Genomic DNA, 19710 nt, shown 5'->3' with positions numbered 1-19710 from the left:
GTCTGAAGGATCAGCATTTGGGAGATGAGGAGTAGCACTGCAGGAGGCTGAAAGTGCAGGAGAGTGTGAGGCTGCGGTCAACGAAGTGTCTTAGGAAGGACGCAGAAACCAACTGCGTCACACACTGTGGAGGTCCAGTAAGGTGTGGCCACAGGACTAAATGCTGGATTCGGCAACAGGGAGGTCACCACCGACCTCGACAACAGCCACTCCACTGGAATGTGGAGGTGAAACTCGTTTCACTGGGTTTAAGAGAAAACAGGAGGAGACAAACTGAAGTCATGAAACACAGACTATTTTTAGGAGTTCTGCTACAAAGGAACAAAGAAATGGGGCAATAGCCGGAGCGGGGAAGGAGGGTAAAGTGTTTTTTGAGGTTAGGAAATATTTTCCTAAGTTTACAAGCTGGTTAGAATAAAAGAAAAACTCACAATGCAGTAGAGATAGGACAGTTGTAGGGAGAATGTTTCTTTTTGTTGTCTATTTGTTTGTTTTCTGAGACGGGGTCTCACTCTGTTGCCCAGGCTGGAGTGTGGTGGCACAATCTCAGCTCACTTCAACCTCCACCTCCGAGGTCCGAGTGATTCTCCTGCCTCAGCCTCCCGAGAAGCTGAGGTTACAGGAGCCCACCACCATGCCCGGCTAATTTTTGTATTTTTAGTAGAGACAAGGTTTCACCATGTTGGCCAGGTTGGGGGAGAATGTCTGTGAGAAGGCGGAGGGGGAAAGGATCTAGCACAAAACTGGGCTAAGCTAAGGGCTGGCCTTAGCTCTGCTCCCTTAGCCCGCCTTGGCCAGGGATGCCTATTTTCTAAGCACCACTTCCCTTGCAAACTTTCCATGATACTTCCCTTCTCAGGTAGAACCCATCCCCCTGTAGACCTGCATTACCTAGGGCGGACATTCATCTTCACTTGCTCACTTGTTCCCCACTCTCCTACCGCCTTCCCCTTTCTGCCTCTCATTTCCACAGGCAACAAATATTTAGAGACAATAGAGTCACCCTGCTTGGATTTTTACCCTGACTCTCTTAATAGCTGTGTGATTTGGGGCATGTCTTTTAAATTGTTTTGTGCCCTTAATTTGCACATCTGTAAAAGTGGGATTATACTAGTACTTATTTTATAAAATTTTTTTGTTAAGAGTTATGCTGAGAAGGAAGGGCTGGCACTGAGTACGGTGCCTGGCCCCTCGTTGGTGCTCAGTACATGCTAACTAACTGGCCTGGGATTAAGGATACAATGATGACTAGGACATAGTTAAGGCCTAGCATTACACTTCATTACACTGAAGAGTAATTGTCCATTTAAATATCTTTCTCTCATAGAATATGATCATTTAGCAAAGCATGTATGGCACAGAGTATACAAGTACCCAATAAAATGCTGGACTGAAATCAGTTGGTTACCTTGCCTTGGAAGGTTAATCAACAGGAAGTATAAGGGGGAAGTGGGGTGATGGCCAGGGAAACCGGGGAAGCGTCATTGACAGTTATTCCTGAAGACTCTACAGATCAGTGATGGACATTGTGTAACCATCAGTCTAGTTTCTAGAACCATCTCAGAGAGAACTGGATTCAGATCAGCCCCTACCATGCCTGCTCCCTCGTTTCATGTGCTAATTTAGTTTAAAGCATTCGTTATGAGAAAAGAAGACCATGTAGGCAGCACTTAGCACACTGCCTAACAACCCAGCGGCTTAATCAAAGCCAGTGTTACCATGCTAGGGGGACATGCATGAGCGTGCAGATGAGCCTCTCCACACAGAGCTCGCTCCATCCACAGAGCAGGGAATTCTTCAATTCCATCTTCTACCTTCCTCATGAGGATGCCTTTCTCCAAGTACTAGAGAGTTGTTTCTGGGATAATGACATGATGAGGGAAATGGCAGAAGCAGCTTTGCCCAGCTTGAGTAATCCTATTCTGTCATTAAATATTTTCACTTTAATTTTTTTTTTTAAATAGCCTTTACTGCCATAGATCCTCTCAAGCCCCAAGATGGAAATGTTTCTCCTTAAGGACAACTTCTATCTCCTCTGACTGCCACCTGTCTGACCTGTTACTCCAGGTCTGCTGGGTCTTGCTTGCATTGTCACCAGTTTCTTCATCTACCCACATATGGGCTGTGCCAATCCATTCTACCCTAGAAATCACTGACTCTTTGCTCTTTGTGGCTTCCAATGTAGACTCGGGTTTCTCTACAGCTTTTGCCATCATGATACATGTACTGCCATCTATGACAAATGCTGAAGCACTGTCAAATGTCTTCTATCACTTTAAGAAAAAAGGGACTGCTTGATCTGAGCCATCTGAAACTTGTGGTATTTCTCAGCTCCGGAGGCCCTGCCTTTCTGCTCTTGCTGCTAGGCACTGCAATACCTTTTCATCAAACCAGGCCACATTCCTATTTGATCAGTGATTCTGGAGCTGACATTAACTCCAGGTTACATTTGTCTCCAGAGCCTTGTAATTTACTTCATCTTAGCTGGAGGGATGCTCCCCACAAAGTTCTCCAAGTGCTTCAACAGACAATTTTCACGGAGGCACTCCACCAGAGATCTGCTGTGACTCTCCAATTCAATTTTGCTTCCACACTTTATTTCCTTAAAAATAAAAACACATCCTCTTTCTGGGTGGTAGTGAAAAACACAAGAGAAGTAACATTCACTGAGCACAAACCAGGCACCAGACAGTGGATCTAATGATCTAATTCAGCTTTACAACAATCCTCTAAAAAGTAGTACCTCCCTTAGACCCAGGCATGTGGGGCTGAAGGAGTCCAGGAGAAGCCATGATTGGAAGATGCACTGTTCTGTTTACACTATAAAATGTCAAATGATACATTTAACATGACCAGAAAGCAAATTACCATTCACACTTTCCCTGCACTCTCTGACACTGGTGTGTGTGGTCATCACCAACAAAGCAGTCCCATCTTTGAGATACTCCCGGGTCTCAGGAAGGATAGTGTGGCCTCATGAAATGATGTAACCAGCATGAGCTGAACGGTACTGGAGAACTGAAGGGAGAAGATCACTGTTTCCACAAGACAGTTTCCAAAAAGCCATGGCATTGACTACTAATAATACAGATACTTGTTGTTTGTGGCAGGAGATATGAAACTTTCCAGCAATGATACATTTGACAATAGAAAACACAGAGATCGTTCCTGAACCTGAACAGAAAGAGTTGGTGGTGTGTGGGTAGCAAAAGGAATTTTCATATGCACTGATTGGATAACAAATACATAAGTATCTCTTCTCTACCCATTGTTCTAAATCCTTAGTAAGTCATTATACCATACATGGACCCATCAACTGGTTTATACAGGCAGACGCCTTGTAAAACATATTTGGCCAGGGCCCTGTCTACCTTTGGAGCAGTCCTACTCTAAGGTAAGTATTATTTTCATTTTTGACAAGAGAAAACTGACTCCAAAACTCTCTCCTGTTCTTACCAAAGCCCCTACTTTCTTTGATGTAAAGTGTCATCAGCTTAAGGTAAGAAGATTGGAGTTTAAGTCACCAGTTCTACTTACTAGGTGTGCAACCTCAGGTAAGACACAATTGGTTTCCTCAACTCTTAAAATAGCTATAGTAATGTACATTTTATAGGGCTGATGGGAAGATCAATGAATACCTACAGCAACGTGGGTCAGAGTGCCCTTTGAAAGGTTATACAAATATTAGTCACTGTTCCTACTGTTTTAATGTTTGACTTCTGCTTTTACTATTCCTTCTAGATTCATCTGAATTATTATCATAGTTTCAATAATTTAAGAAGGAAAATAACTGCTCCTTCATTTTTCTCATTTGGATTCTTCTCTGTCATTCACATGGCTGTCCGTAAATGTATGCCTATTGGGCAGGGAGGTCAAGAGACTTCAGGGGACAGAGAGGGAGGGCCACTAAAACAATTCCATCATCTATGTGCAGGAACTTCTTATAAACTAGCATCCTAGCACTTATGTGAGCCCAATGGAAGGGCTATATCTCATAAAATTTGTAGTGAAAATCGCAGTCGAATCTTCTGTTCAATTCTTCTATAGGTCCCCAGTATAAGATAGAGGTCACTACCATGATTTCCAGATAACATTGTTCCTAAATCCACTACGTCCAGGCTCTCAAAGCAGGTGTCACAGTTTAGGGGCTATATAATAGAGGTTGGAGTTATTCAAAGCCACAGTACAAACCAGTGTATCTCCCTGGAGCAATACATGTACTTGAAGATATGAGGAAGAATGTATTAAGAAAACACATACGTACTATGGTATAAAATGCAGAATTTTTACAAGCAAAATGAAAGCTCTTGAAGATTCTTTTTTGGGGGGCCAGGTGTGGTGGCTCACATCTGTAATCCCAGCACTTTGGGAAGTCAAGGTGGGAAGATTCACTAGAGCCCAGGAGTTTGAGACCAGGGGCAACATAAGGAGACCTTATCTCTATTTAAAAAAATTTTTTTTAATTAGCTGGGCATGGTGGCATGTGCCTACAGTCCCACCTCAGGAGGCTGAGGTTGTAAGGATTGCTTGGGCCGGGGAGGCTGAGGTTGGGAGGATTGCTTGAGCCGAGGCTGCAGTGAGCTGAGACTGCACCACTGAACTCCAGCCTGGGCAACAAAGCAAGACCCTGTCTCAAAAAAAAAAAAATAATAAGGAATTTTTATGCTTGCAGTGGGTTGCTTTGCAATATATGCTCACTCTCCTCTGCCACTAAGGGTCCTCCGGAGGAAATGTTTCAGAAGCACTGCAGTAAGGAACCTAAGTTTTCCATTTTGGTTCTTACTCTCAAAAAGCTTGAATTTCAGTAAGCAAATAGGTAAGTAAATAAAAGATTACCTTTGGGTATAAGTACAACCACTGCTATATACAAGGTATGGAAGAGGCAGACAATTAAAGTGGTCTCGGGAATTAGGGCGGGTATCTTGAGGAGGTACTGTCAAGAAAAGAGAGAAAGTAGAAGGGCATTCTCAGCCGAGGATACAACATGTGCAAGGGTCCAAAGCAGAAGGAGAGCCTGGCACATATTGGGAATTGCAAATACATTAGTATTGACAGAACAAAGCCTGTGAGACCACAGCATGGTCTTGCTGCTAGGACAAGGAGCCTGGGCTTGCTGATGGGGGCAATGGGGAGCCACTGAAGGATTTTTATGCAGATGAATGACATGCACTAGTCCAAGAGAGAAATGAGGAGACCTGGATGAAGGGGTAACAGTGGATATAGACAGGAAGAATATTTGTAAGATATATTTGGGAAGCAAAATAATAGAGTGGAGGAATGTAACTAACAATTATTCAGCAGTATCTGGGGCTTTGTTTTTATTTTTATTTACATTATTGTCAATCCTTAAACAGCCCTATATGATAGGTATTATTCTTCCCATTTTATGAACAAAGAAATAAAGAAATTCAGCTAGGAAGTGGCAGGAGGAAGATTTGAATATAGAGCTTTCTGATTTCAAAGCCCTTGGGTGTTGGTTGTGGCTGTTTTATAAAATATACTTTTTATATTTCCTGATTTCAAAGCCCTTAGTAGTGCTTCTTTTTTTTTTTTAACAGACTGCATTTCTTTTTAGTGCTGAATAGTAGTCCATTGTCTAGATGTGCCACAGTTTGTCCATATACACACTAAAGGACATCTTGATGCTTCCAGTTATTGGCAATTATGAATAAAGCTGCTATAAATATTCATGTATGGTTTTTGTGTAGACATGTTTTCAGTTCCACTGGGTAAATACTTAGGAGGGTGACTGCTAGAACATATGGTCATATTATGTTTCACTTTGTAAGCTGCTGCCAAACTGTGCTCCAAAGTGGCCAAACCATTATGCATTCCCACCAGCAGTGAATGAGAGTTCCTACTGCTCCACATCCTTGTCAGCATTTGAGACTGTCAGGTTTTTGTTTTTGTTTTTTAGTCATTCTAATAGGTGTGATAGTATTTCACTGTTGTTTTAATTTGCATTTCCTTAATGACATATAATGCAAGCTTCTTTTCATATACTTATTTTTCATCTGCATATCTTTTTTGGCCATCTGGAAAGGGTGTCTTTTTGGTTCTTTTGCCTATTTTTTTAATTGGGTTGGTTGTTTTCTTAATGTTGTGTTTTAAGAGTTCTTTGTATATTCTGAATACAAGTCCTTAATCAGGTATGTGTTTGCAATTTTTTTCCCCAGTCTGTGGCTTGTTTTTTCATTCACTTAACAGTGAACTTCACAGAGTACAAGTTTTGGAGTTTAATAAAATCAACTTACTGATTTTTCTTTTCTGAATTTTGCTTTTGGTTTTATATCTAAAAACTCATTACCAAACCCAAAGTCACATAAATTTTCTGTTACCTTCCAGAAGTTTATTATAGTTTCAGGTTTTACATTTAGTCTATTTAGGTTCCATTTTGAGTTAATTTTTGTGAAAGGTACAAGGTGAATGATTAATTTGTACATACAGATATCTAATTATTCCAGTATCATTTGTTGAAAAACTTATCCTTTTTCCATTGAATTGCCTTTGCTCCTTTGTCAGAGATCAACAGACTATATTTGTGTGGGTCAATTTATGGGATCTCTATCCTATTCTATTGATCTATTTGTCTATTCTTTTGCCAATACCATGCTATCTTGATTGTATCTTGATAGCTTTATTGTAGGTCGGGAGTCAGGCAGTGTCGATCTTCCAACTTTCTTCTTCTTCGTCAGTAGATTCTGGGTCTTCTGCCTTTCCATATGAACTTTAACATTTAAAGTTTGCTGATATTCATAAAATGACTTACTGCAATTTTTATTCTGATTATATTGAATTAAAAATCAAGGAGAGAATTGACATCTTAACAATATAGAGGCTGGGCACAGTGGCTCACACCTGTAATCCTAGCACTTTGGGAGGTCAAAGCAGGAGGACTGCTTGATCCCAGGAGTTTGACACCAGCCCCAGCAACATAGCGAGACCCTGACTCTACAAAAAAAAATTAGCTGGGTGTGGTAGCGCACGCCTGTAGTCCCAGCTACTTGAGAGGCTGAGGTAGGAGGATCACTTGAGCCTGGGAGGTCGAGGCAGCGGTGAGCCATGGTTGCACCGCTACACTCCAGCCTGGGCAACTCTGTTTCAAAAAACCCCAAAACCCCCAAAACCCAATACTGAGTCCTTCTATCAAAATGTGGAATATCCATTTATCTAGATTTCTTTGATTTCTTTCATTAGAGTTTTGTAGTTTTCCTCATTCATATATGAATCTATGCACAAACACATTCACACATATTTTATCAGATTTATCCCTATTTCTCTTTTTTTTGGCACTAATGTAAATGACACCGTGTTTTAAATTTTAAATTCCAATTGCTTCTTGCTGGTATATAGAAAAGCAATTGCCTTTTGTATATTAACCTTACAGCCTGAAAACTTGCCTTAATTGCTTATTAGTTCCAGAATGTTTTTGCCAATCTTTGGGATTTTCTACATAGACAATCATGTCATCTGTGAACACAGTCAGTTTTATTTCTTCCTTCCCAATCTGTATGCCTTTTATTTCCTTTTCTCGCCTTACTGTGTTAGTGAAGACTTTAGCATAATGTTGAACAGGAGTGATGAGAGGGGGGACATCCTTGGTTTTTTCTCAGTCTTAGGGGAAAAGAATCCAGTTTCTCATTAAGCAAGATGTTAGCTATAGGTTTTTTGATCAAATTGAAGAAGTTCCCCTCTACTCATAGTTTGCTGATAGTTTTTTAAAAAATCATGAATAGGTATTGGATTGTATCAAATGGTTTTTTTACATCTATGGATATGATTATACGATTTTTCTTCTTTAGCCTTTTGATGTAACAGAATATGCATTAATTGATTTTTGAAAGCTGAACCAGTCTTGCATGCCTGGAATAAATCCCACTTGGCAGCAACATGTAATTTTTTTTATACATTGCTGAATTCAATTTGCTAATAATTTTGCTGAGGATTTCTGGAGCATGTTCATGACAGATATTTGTCTGTAGTTTTCCTTTCTTATGATATCTTTATTTGGGTAATAGGGTAATGTCTAGAGTAATGTTGGACACATAGAATGAGTTAGAAAGCGTTCTTTCTGCTTTGATTTTCTGGAAGACATTGTAGAGAACTGGTATCTTTTGGTATCATTTTTTTCCCTTAAATTTTGATAGAATCCACCAGTGAAACCATCTGAGACTATTGTTTCTGTTTTGGAAGGTTATTAATTAGTGATTTAATTTCTTTAGTAGATATAGATTTATTCAGATGGTCTTTTTCTCTTTGTGTCAGTTTTGGTGGTTTGTGTCTTTTAAGGAATCAGTCCATTTCATCTAAGTTATCAGATTTGTGAGTACAGAGTTGTTCACAATGTTCTTTTATTATCCTTTTTCTTTTGTTTTGAGGCAGGGTCTCACTCTGTTGCCCAGGCTGGAGTGCAGTGGTGTGACCACAGTTCACTGCAGCTCTGACCTCTCGGGCTCAAGTGATCCTCCCATCTCAATCTACTAAGTAGCTGGGATTACAGGCACAACTGGCTAATTTTGTTTTTTTTGAAGAGACGAGGTCTCCCTACATTGCCCAAGCTGGTCTCAAGTTCCTGAGCTCAAGCGATCCTCCTGCCTCAGCCTTCCAAAGTGCTGGGACTATAGGCATGAACCACCTCACCTGGCCCATTATTCTTTTTAATATCTATGAATTAGTATGTTCACTTCTGATATTAGTAATTTATATCTTCTCTTTCTCTCTCTCTTTCTGGCTCTAGGTTTATCAATTTTATAGATATTTGCAAAGAACCAGATTTGTTTTGTTGATTTTCTCTGTTGATTTCTACTCCGTACTTCGATTATAGCCTCCTAAGTACCCTCTCCCTTTCCATTCTTGCCCCTCTCTAATCAAATTACCTTCCTGCGGCCAAAAACATCTCCCTAAGGGTCAAAACAGATTATGCCACTACTCATCTGCTTAAAACCCTTCAAGGCATCTTTTGCCCTTGAGATGAAGCCCAAATTTCTCCTTGTTATTTATTTATTTATTTTTTCTTTTGAGACGTAGTCTCGCTCTGTCACCCAGGCTGGAGTGCAGTGGCGCGATCTCAGCTCACTGCAAGCTCCGCCTCCCAGGTTCACGCCATTCTCCTGCCTCAGCCTCTCCGAGTAGCTGGGACTACAGGCGCCCGCCATCACGCCCGGCTAATTTTTTGTATTTTTAGTAGAGACAGGGTTTCACCGTGGTCTTGATCTCCTGACCTGGTGATCTGCCCGCCTCAGCCTCCCAAAGTGCTGGGATTACAAGCGTGAGCCACCGCGCCTGGCCTCTCCTTGTTATCTCTAAAACCCCACATAATTTGGTCTCTGCCCATTCCTCCAGACTTCTCAAGTTCCACCTTCAGATCTCCTGGAGTTTGGCAGCATAGAAAAGACAAATATTACATCTTTACACATATATTTATTTCAATTACAGATAAGGAAGAGATAAATTAGTCAATATAATGTATAGGAAGTTCTTCAATTGGCTGAGATTTTTAAAAGACCATTAAGAAAAACTAGAGAAAAAAATTGGTAACCAAAAACTAATATAAAATAGATTTCCAAAAATAGTGTCTAGAGATCTATAGCCCATAATGAAAGTTTGAAAAAATTACAGAAACATCCAAATATATTTTTTTATTGTAAAGGTGTAATAAAAACAATACTTAGGATCAAAAGAAAAGAAAGTAGCTGCAATGCCACTACCCTAACATAACTGTTATGATATTCTGCAGTAGTTATATTATATTCAGATATGATTATAGTGACAGGCCTGAGGTTGCTTCATGGTTCTTGACCCTGACACATTAGAATCATCTGGGAGAATGTTTAAACATAAAGGTACCTGAGCCCAATTCCTGACCAACTAAATCAGAACCTCTGGGTAGTGAGGTCTTAGTTACGAATCATCACACATAGACATACTCCTATGTACAGACAGATTTATTCTTGGTATCAATTACCTGGGGAAGTGGAGACTTCCTCAGACAGGAAACAGAATCTTTTATTAAAGCAGTGGTTCTCAATTTGGCTGCATATTAGACTCATCTGGGCAGCTTTAAAAATCCTAATGCAAAGGCTGTGTCCTCGCTCAATGACTTCAAAATCTCTAGAGGGTGGGATGCAGGCATCAGTGATTTTTTAGGGTCTCCAGGTGATTCCAATATGCAGTCAAGGTCAAAAACCACTGTGCAGAGACAGTCCTCGGTGAGCTGCAAAGTGGGAATTTGGCTTTTTCGGTCTTGATCACACAGCTCAAGACGTCTAGGAGAAAGTCTTTGAACAGTGGGCTGTGAAAAAGGCTAGATGTCATGAAACAAAGAACCTAGCCAAATCCTGCAATGCTGTGCTCTCCTGCTGTGAAGTAAGTATGGCCCTGGCTTGTGCTAGCTATAGAAGAGACAGAATTCTGCATTTTGGAAACCAGACTACTACTCTGGATTTCTTGTCCTCTCAAGGTTAATTTCTCTGTTGTCCTCTTTTAATCTTTAGTGAAATATTTTTAGCTTTGCTTAGAGAAGCCAAGAGAAAGTATCCCCCCCACCACACACACACCCCTTTCCTCTTTTTTTTTTTTTTAAGGCATTAAAGAGAACCTGGCCCTCTGAAGTCAGCATGATGGTGGCAGAAGTTCTTCAAGTGACAGTCTCTCCAGGAGATGGGGAAAGTCAGGGTTAGATAAAGGAAGGGGCCACCTGACAGTCCTCACCACTGTACTCCCTCTCCCTAAAAATCTTCTAATAACAATACTTGAAAGATCTGGATTTTGTTATTAAAGGTGGCTCTATTCTCTCTTACTCATATCCTCTTCCTTCTGTCCTCGATTGATTGAACAAATATTTACTGAATATTTACTATGTACATAAACACTATACTAGGCATTGTGAATATATCTGTGAGCAGAACATTCCTAGTTCTTGCCCTTACAAAGCTTTCGGTATAGTTAAAACAGGATCAAATTGACTGTGAATTTGGAAAAAACAGAAAGCTATGTTGAATCGTGAGAAAAGTAAAAAGTTTGGATCCAGGCAGAGAAGGGTTCACAGACTAGCTTGATCACATTTAGCTCTGTGAACATAAGCAAATTACTTATCCCTTCTATAGTCATTTTCACGTTTGTTAAAATGCATTTAAATACCATCTACTTCATACAGTTGTCCACCATTTATCCATGCAACAAATATTTATTAATTGATCACTAAGTAATACAGTAGATACTGGTTTTGGTGCTAGAAAATAGTAGAGAACAAAACAGAAGAAACACTCTAGTAGATGGAGACAGACAATAAACAAGTAAATAAAACACATGTGGCATCTGAGAGTGATAGATACCCTGGAGAAAATGACACAGTAAAGGGGAACAGGGAACGCCAATAGTGGATGGGGCTATGATTTTAAATGGGATGGGCAAAGGAGACTTTATTAAGAAGGGGACATTTGAGCTATGTTCTAAAAAGGCGAGAGAGTGTGCAGTCTCTGCAGGTATCTGAGGAAGAGTGTTCCAGACAAGGGAATGAGCAAATGCCATGAGTTTGAGGCAGGAACAGGTCTGGAGTATTCGAATCACAGCAAGGAGCCCAGGATAAAACAATAAACATGAAGGAGAGCAACAAGAAACGAAGGTGTGGACCATGTAGGGCCTTGATGAGCATTGTAAAGGTTCTGGCTCTCATTCTACAAGAAATGGGGAGCCATTGGGGAGTTCTAATCACAGGAGTAACAAGATCTATCTTGTATTTTAACGGGATCACTTTGGCTTCAGCATGGAAATAGACCACAGAGAAGCAAGCATAAAATCTGGAAGACTAGTTAGGAGTGCAAAAATTAGGTGAGAGATGGTGGTTTGGACAGAGTGATGATACAGAGGTAGTGAGAAGTGGCTGGATCTGAGGATATTTAAGGTAAAGCTAATAAAGTTTGCTGATATCAGATTTGAGTGTCAAAGAAATGATGCTACAGTATTTGATGTGAGCAATTGGAAGGATGTAGTTAGCTGCCATTTCCTGGGGTAGAAAAGATTCTAGGGGGCAGGGGTGTGAATCTGGAATTTGGTTCTGGACATGTTAAGTGTTAGATGCCTAATACACATCCAAATGAAGGAAGCAATTGGGTAAATGAGTCTGGAGTGTGGGGAAAGAGAACTGGGCTTGATATAAATCTAGGAGTCATCAGCATATGGATGATATTTAAAGCCATGATACTGGATTAGATTATCTAAGCAAATGTTGTGGGAACAGGTAACATAGAAAGTACCTAGTGCACCACTGGGCATATAGTAGGTGCTCAATAAATGCTTTCCCCTTGCAGCCCTAGGGAACTTGACAGGCTGTTTTAGAAGTGTTAAACTCACCTCAGGCTATGTTTAGACTGCTCTATGTTTATACACTATTACAAATGACCTGGTTTTTCACAAGGCTCTGGGGGTTAAGAGTTGTTTGCTTTCATTTTCATATTTTTGTGTCTTCACATGGAATTCCTTATGAAATTAGACTGAGCATTAAAGTCCCCATGCTCTTGCCCACATGGCAACTGTAAAACACCACATTGTGGCAGCAGACAGGAGCTTTCCCAGAGCACAGAGCCCCTGCCCACACCCAGCAGAAATAGGTGAAACTTCTATTTAATTAAATCTGCTCCCAGAAGGCCCATGTCGGCTCAGGAAAGTCACACCTGGACACCAGGATCTGGCTCCTTCAAAGAATCCAGATGGCTCATCTCTCCCCTGGACTAATGGGTACATTCCTGGCTCATTGTGTCATATTCCTTATAATGGAGACTGAGATTTCCTTAGGGTTCTTCCTGGAATGCTCTGCCTCTCTTCCTTTGACTCTTTGCTCAAATGCACCTTTTCAATGAATTCTACTTTGACTGTCCCATTGAAACTTGCAATCTCTTCAACAGCATTCCCTTGTCTTGCTCTATTTTCTTTCACAGCACTTATCACCTTCCAAAATCCTAAAAACTTTATTTATAATAATTTTTATTGATTGTCTTGTTCACTGGTATATCCTCAGACCACAGAATATTGCCTGATACATATTAGTTGCTCAACAAATCTGTAGATTGAATGAGGGAGTATCCACTTTGCTGCTGGGGCAAGAGCCTTTACCCCTGAGCCTTTTCCCAGGCCCTCAACTTTGAACCAGACCACAGTAGACCCCTTTCAGAGAGCAGATGGTTCTCCTCGGAGGTATCATTAAATCAGGTTGTGGCTGCCTGCACGTAGCAGCCTGAGTGCCCAACCCCTGGGGAAGACGGGGTCAATTCTCAGGCAACCACAAGGCTGGCAATGTCACCAACTCACCAGTCTCACATTCTAGTTATTCCTGTTTCTCTCCAAACCATATTCTTCTCAGTTTTCTTATCCTCAAGTCACTGCTCTCTGCTTCTTCTTGGTCTAGTTTCCTACTTCTCCCCTGGCACAGCCCACACTCTAACTTTCAATTATGTGGCATAAAACTGTGTTCCTTTATATCCTCAAACTCTTCGGTGAATGTTCCTTCCATTTTTGCTTTCATAGAAACCTGGGTCTCTTGGGAAAATGACATTTTTACAGCCCTCTGCAAAGGAGGCTGCTCTTTCATCTATATTCCATAGACCTTGGGATCCCTGGTTATCCTCTTTGTACTCCATTAATGCTTCCAAACCACCAATATGTCATGCTTACCATAAAAAAAGAAACAACCAAAAACTTGTCTGTTGCTCATGCTATCCAGCAATACTACCCTTTACCCTCCCTTCCTGTTCTCAATTGCTTCCTCCCCATTCGCTAAGACTTCAGCTCACAGGATAGGCTTTCCAATCAAGCTTATAAGGCTGTGTCTATGTCTTAGAATTTTCCGTTTATTCCAATTAGAAAACACATAGCTGGTGCTCAAGAAATATCTGCTAAAGGAAAGAGTGAAGAAATGAAATCTGGGGTATGGAGCAGGAGGCAAGCTGAAGTCCAGGTCTCATTTTTGGGCTATATCCCTGCTAGTTTACCAGACGCTGATGAGGGCTAACTTTCATCCTTGGTATTACTATTGTCACCACTTTAACTGAGACTTAGTAGTTAAATAACTCACTCCAGATTAGAGCTAGTAAGATGTGGAACTGGGCCTCAAAAATCCATATCTGACTCTATAGCTCACATTTTTTTTTTTTTTTTTGAGACGGAGTCTCGCTCTGCTGCCCAGGCTGGAGTGCAATGGCGCAATCTCAGCTCACTGCAAGCTCCACCTCCCAGGTTCACGCCATTCTCCTGCCTCAGCCTCTCCCAGTAGCTGGGACTACAGGCGTCCGCCACCACGCCTGGCTAATTTTTTGTATTTTTAGTAGAGACGGGGTTTTACCATGGTCTCGATCTCCTGACCTCGTGATCCACCCGCTTCGGCCTCCCAAAGTGCTGGGATTACAAGCATGAGCCACCGCGCCCGGCCATAGCTCACATTTTTAACCACCAAAAAGTTCTGCCTTCTTGAACAACAGATCTTGTAGTAAAAAGACAAGGTTTTGCACATCAGTATTCTGAATAATGTTCACAGCACTAACAAGTGATTTTGTCATGTAGATACAAGCAGCAGGGAATTCTAAAAGAAAATATAAGCCACTCTATTCCAGAAAGACATAATTAAACAAATACAGTGAAGAAAAAAAAATCTAAAATGTCTATTTCCAGGCTTTTGGAATATCACTAGACATAAGGTATTTCAGGAGTATTTCTCCCATTCTGTAAGCTGTCTGTGTACTCTGCTGATAGTTTCTTTTGCTGTGCAAAAGCTCTTTAGTTTGATTAGGTCTCACTTGTCAATTTTTGTTCTTGTTGCAGGTGCTTTTGGGGACTTAGCCATAAATTCTTTGCCAAAGCCAACGACGAGAAGGGTATGTCCTAGGTTTTCTGTTAGGATTTTTATAGTTTGAGGTCTTGCATTTAAATCTTTAATCCATCTTAATTTTTATATATGGTAAAATGTAGGGGTTCAGTTTCATTCTTCTGCATATGGTTAGCCAGTTATCCCAACACCATTTATTGAATAGGCAGTCCATTCCCTATTGCTTATTTTTGTAGGCTTTGTTGAAGATCAGATGGTTGTAGCTGTGTGGCTTTATTTCTGGGTTCTCTATTATGTTCCATTGGTCTACGTGTCTGTTTTTGTAGCAGTATCATGTTTAGTTGCTATATCCTTATAGTAGACTTTGAAGTCTAGTAATGTGATACCTCCAGCTCTGTTCTTTTTGCTTAGAATTGCTTTGGCTATTCTGGCTCTTTTTTGGTTTCGTATACATTTTAGAATGGTTTTCTCTACTTCTATGAAAAATGATATTGATAGATGCAGCTGTAAGTCATTATCCTAAACAAATTAACACAGAACAGAAAACAAAATATCACATGTTCTCACTTATAAATGGGAGCTAAATACTGAATACACATGGACATAAAAATAAGAACAGATACTGGGGACTACTAGAGGGAGGAGTGGGGAGTGGGCTGAAAAACTACCTATTGAGTACTATGCTCACTACCTGGGTAATGGGACCATCCATACTCCAAACCTCAGCATCACACCATAAACCCATGTAACAAGCCTGCACATTTACCCCAGAATCCATTTTTTTAAAGGAATATTTCTATGCAATAGGGTTCCAAGAATAGAAAACATCTGCAGTGAGGAGATAATTCTCAAGATATAGCTGTGTTGCATTCTCAATTAAGGGTGAGAGAACTACACTTGTGGGCCAAAGCCAACCTTTCACCTTTTTTTTTTTATATATGGCCTGTGAGTTAAGAATGTCTTTTACATTTTTAATAGATGGGGGAAAAAAGTCAAAAAGCTATTTTATGACACATAAAAATTATATAAAATTGCTGGGTGCAGTGGCTCACACCTGTAATCCCAGCACCTTGGGAGGCCAAGGTGGGCAGATCACCCGAGGTCAGAAGCTCGAGACAAGCCTGACCAACATGGAAAAACCCCATCTCTACTAAATATACAAAATTAGCCAGGCATGGTGGCGCATGCCTGTGATCCCAGCTACTCGGGAGGCTAAGGCAGGAGAATCGCTTGAACCGGAGAGGCAGAGGTTGCAGTGAGCCAAGATTGCACCATTACACTCCAGCCTGGGCAACAAGAATGAAACTCCATCTCAAAAATATATATATATAATTAAAATTTCAGGGTCCATAAATAAAGTTTTATTGAAATATAGCCATACTCATTCATCTATGTACTATCTATGGATGCTTTCATGTTAAAACAGCAAAGCTGAGTAGTTGTGACAGAAAAAATAAGGCCCCAAATCTTAAAATGTTTACCACTTGGCCCTTTGCCAAGAGTTTGCCAACCACTTTTATAAATAATTTCTTATGTCTTACCTTCCAGTTCACTAACTGTATCTTCAGTTGTATCTAATCTGTTAACCCCTTTTATTGAGTTTTTAATTTTGGTCATTGTATTTTTTAACTCTAGAAGTTCATTGTTTTTTCAAATCTGGTATTTTGCTTTTCATAGTTCCCTATTCTATGCATATAATTCAGTACTGTCTCTTATTTCTTCAAATACAGTATATTTAATTGCTTCATAAATGATGTGTGGTAATTCTAATTTCAGAAATCTTTGTGGGTACTCCTCTGTTGCCAGTTGTTTTACATGGTTCTCATAAAACCATGAGAACAAGCTTCAATAGAAGCTTGTTTCCTTGTGTGTTTAGTTATTTTTTACTGTGAGCTGCTCATTTCCTTGAAAAGTTATTTGTGAAGAATGCATATGTCTTCCTCTATGGAAAATCTGCATTTATTTCTGCCAGGTGCTTGGAGGCACTGCCAGTCTGGAATACCTTAAACTGAACTCATGGTTTGAGGTTCCCTAGATCACCTGAGTGATGAGAACTCTGGCAACAAATACCAAGTGTTTTTGTTCTAGTGCCATGACATACTCAGTGCTTTGGTAATTATTCTTGCAGCCTGCTTTGGGGGTGTAGGTTTATTAATAGTTCTAGTTTATCCTTATGCTGAGTCCTTTGGGGTTCCAGTTAATGTGAAAGTAATTAAAAGATAAAAAATATGGAGGATAAGTTAATATAATGATAAGGTCTAAAATTTAACCAGAATTTCAGAAGAGGAGTAGAGAGAGAGTGGGGCAGAGGGAATATTTAAAGAGATAATGGCTGAAAATTTCTCCAAAACATATGAAATTCATATACCCAAGAATCTAAATGAGGCCAGATACTGTGGCTTACACCTGTAATCCTAAAACTTTAGGAGGCTGAGGCAGGAGGATCACTTGAGCCCAGCAGTTCAAGACCAGCCTGGGCAACATAGCAAGAGCCTGTCTGTACCAAAAGAAGAAGAAAGGAGGAGGAGGAGGAGGAGGAGGAGGAGGGAGAAAGAGAAGGAGAAGGAGAAGAAGAAGAAGGAAGGAGGAGAAGAAGGAGGAGAAGAAGGAGAAGGAGAAGGAGAAGAAGAGAAAGAAGAGGAAGAAGAGGAGGAGGAAGAAGGAGGAGGAGGAGGAAAGAAGAAGAAGGAGAAGGAGAAGAAGGAAGAAGAAAGAAGAAGGAAAAAGGAGGAGAAGAAGAACAAGGAAAAGGAGGAGAAGAAAGAGAAGAAGAAAGAAAGAAGGAGAAGGAAGAAGGAGAAGGAGAAGAAAGGAGAAAGAAGAAGAAGGAGAAGGAAGGAGAAGGAAGGAGGAGGAAGAAGGAGAAGGAGAAGGAGAAGGAACAGCAGCAGCAGCAGCTGCTGCTAAATAAATCCCAATCAAGTTAAGTAAAAAGAAAGCCTTACATTGGCATATTTATTCATACTTTATAGAACGCTTTCTTTTATTCTTCATAAAACCATAGGAAGTGAGTGCTATTATCTACATTTTTCATAAAGCAAAATTGGGATTCAGAAAGCTAAAATATAATAATTATCTAAGGTCATGTAATACTATGCAGCAGAGACAGAATTCAAATCCAGTTCTGATTCAAGTTCAGGTCCTTTCCTACACCTCAGAAATAGAATATAACACAACTAGAGAGGGACTTGGTAAGGGGAGATCTCAACTTTGCTGAGGAACTGCCCCCACCAAAAGCAGAATCCTTAACTTGGAAACTTCTCTCTGGAAGTAGGTGGAAACCTTTCTCAGGTATCTGTGAGACAGGAGAGACAGCACTGGACTTCTGAAGACAGCACTGGATTAGAAAAACCTTTGCAGCTAGAGGCAGGACAGTTCTAGCTTGTACCTTAGATTGTGAGTTACATCAAATGAGGCCAAGCCAATTTACTGTGCTAAAGACCAAGTTAACTCACATAGTTCAAAGAACTGGCCTGATACACAACAGAAAGCTACACAACAGCCTACTCTGCAGGACCCAACTGTCAGGAGAGCAGGGGACGAGTGTCCTCCTCATCCTCCTCCTTTCACTGCTGAAGACAGTTTAAATACTGTAGTATGTCCTAGAGAACATGCCTTTTGTTCATCAATGTGATTCAACTTGGTAATTACTCTATCTCTTCCGTTCTGGTGGCATTTCACTTGCTTATGGCTTATACCTGATTTGTTTTTTTCCAGAGTACTAAATTAAGGATTTTCTAAGAGTGAAGCCTATGGCTTTCTACCACAATCAAATACCCCATTCCCTAGATGTTAACATGCAGCTGACATCTCTCTACTAGCCTGGTATACAGAACACACACTTTTTCCTTCATAGTTGCCTTCATAATGTGTAAAAGTTGGGAGACTTACAATGCCTGAACTCATAGTATGAGGCACCAGAGCCAAGAAGCCAGATGCCAGACTATTCAGTGGGAAAACCAACCAGCCCCTCGTCTGATGTTTTGTATGTAGGTATGGCCATCATCATCAGAATCAACTGTGGAAAAGGCTTTATTCAAGAGAGAAAAGGAAAGAGACCCAATTCTGATCCTTCATGATGTCTGCCTGGTACAGGGCAGGGGACATAGGTGCACAAAGATGACTAACAACAGAAAGGAATCACAGTAGGTAGTAAGGTGGTTCTGCAAGGATTTATTGAGCATTAGCCATGTAAGCAGGCTTGCAGGGACATGAACACACTGAGTAGAGAGAGCTGCAACTCAAGACATGCTTGTCAAAAAGGAAAGTATGCAGTCATCCTACCATCATCCATCCATCCACCCATCCATCCATCTATCCATCCATCCATCCATCCATCCATCAAACCAAGCATTCAGTGTTTAATGGGCACCTGACAAACATATGCCAATACTGTCTAGGTGCTAGAGAGACCAAGAAGGCCAGTAGGGAAGGATCCTGGAAGGATTAGATACTCAATACTTGACAGTCCTCTATGAATTAATAATTTCAATTAAATTCTTACAAAAACTCTGTGAAATAAGTTTACTGTCATCATCTTACAGATGAAACTGAGGCTCAGAGTAGTTAAGTGGCTTGCCCCAAATCATAAAGAGAATAAAGGTCAGTCTGGGATTTGAACCAAGCTATCTACTAGGCCTAGCACTGAGCCTGTGCCCTTAAAAAATTAGTAATTATTATGCAATTACAGTATAGTGAGATAATTGTAACAGAGGTAGAAAATTTAAAGGAAGCACAGAGTAAGAGACAATTTTGTGTGGGGAGGAAGTAGTTTTTTTAGTTTTCCAAGTAGGCTAGCAAGGAAAGAGAATTTCAGGCACAGATAACAAGCACATGCAAAGGTAGAGGGAAAAGGAGGGTTCACCTGTGGCAAGAGTGGCAGGAGTTGAAACTGG

The 19710-nt window shown here is 40.5% G+C and overlaps 1 protein-coding gene across 18 annotated transcripts in view; it reads right to left on the bottom strand.

Moving 5' to 3' along the window:
* Positions 1 to 19710, bottom strand: part of ST3GAL3 (ST3 beta-galactoside alpha-2,3-sialyltransferase 3) — a 226258-nt gene that overhangs the window by 101246 nt on the left and 105302 nt on the right. The window lies entirely within an intron of this gene.

This window comes from Hylobates moloch, unplaced genomic scaffold (genome assembly GCF_009828535.3).
Source record: "Hylobates moloch isolate HMO894 unplaced genomic scaffold, HMol_V3 SCAFFOLD_8, whole genome shotgun sequence".
NCBI classification, from domain to species: Eukaryota; Metazoa; Chordata; class Mammalia; order Primates; family Hylobatidae; genus Hylobates; species Hylobates moloch.
This window is presented reverse-complemented; position numbering and strand designations above follow the sequence as displayed.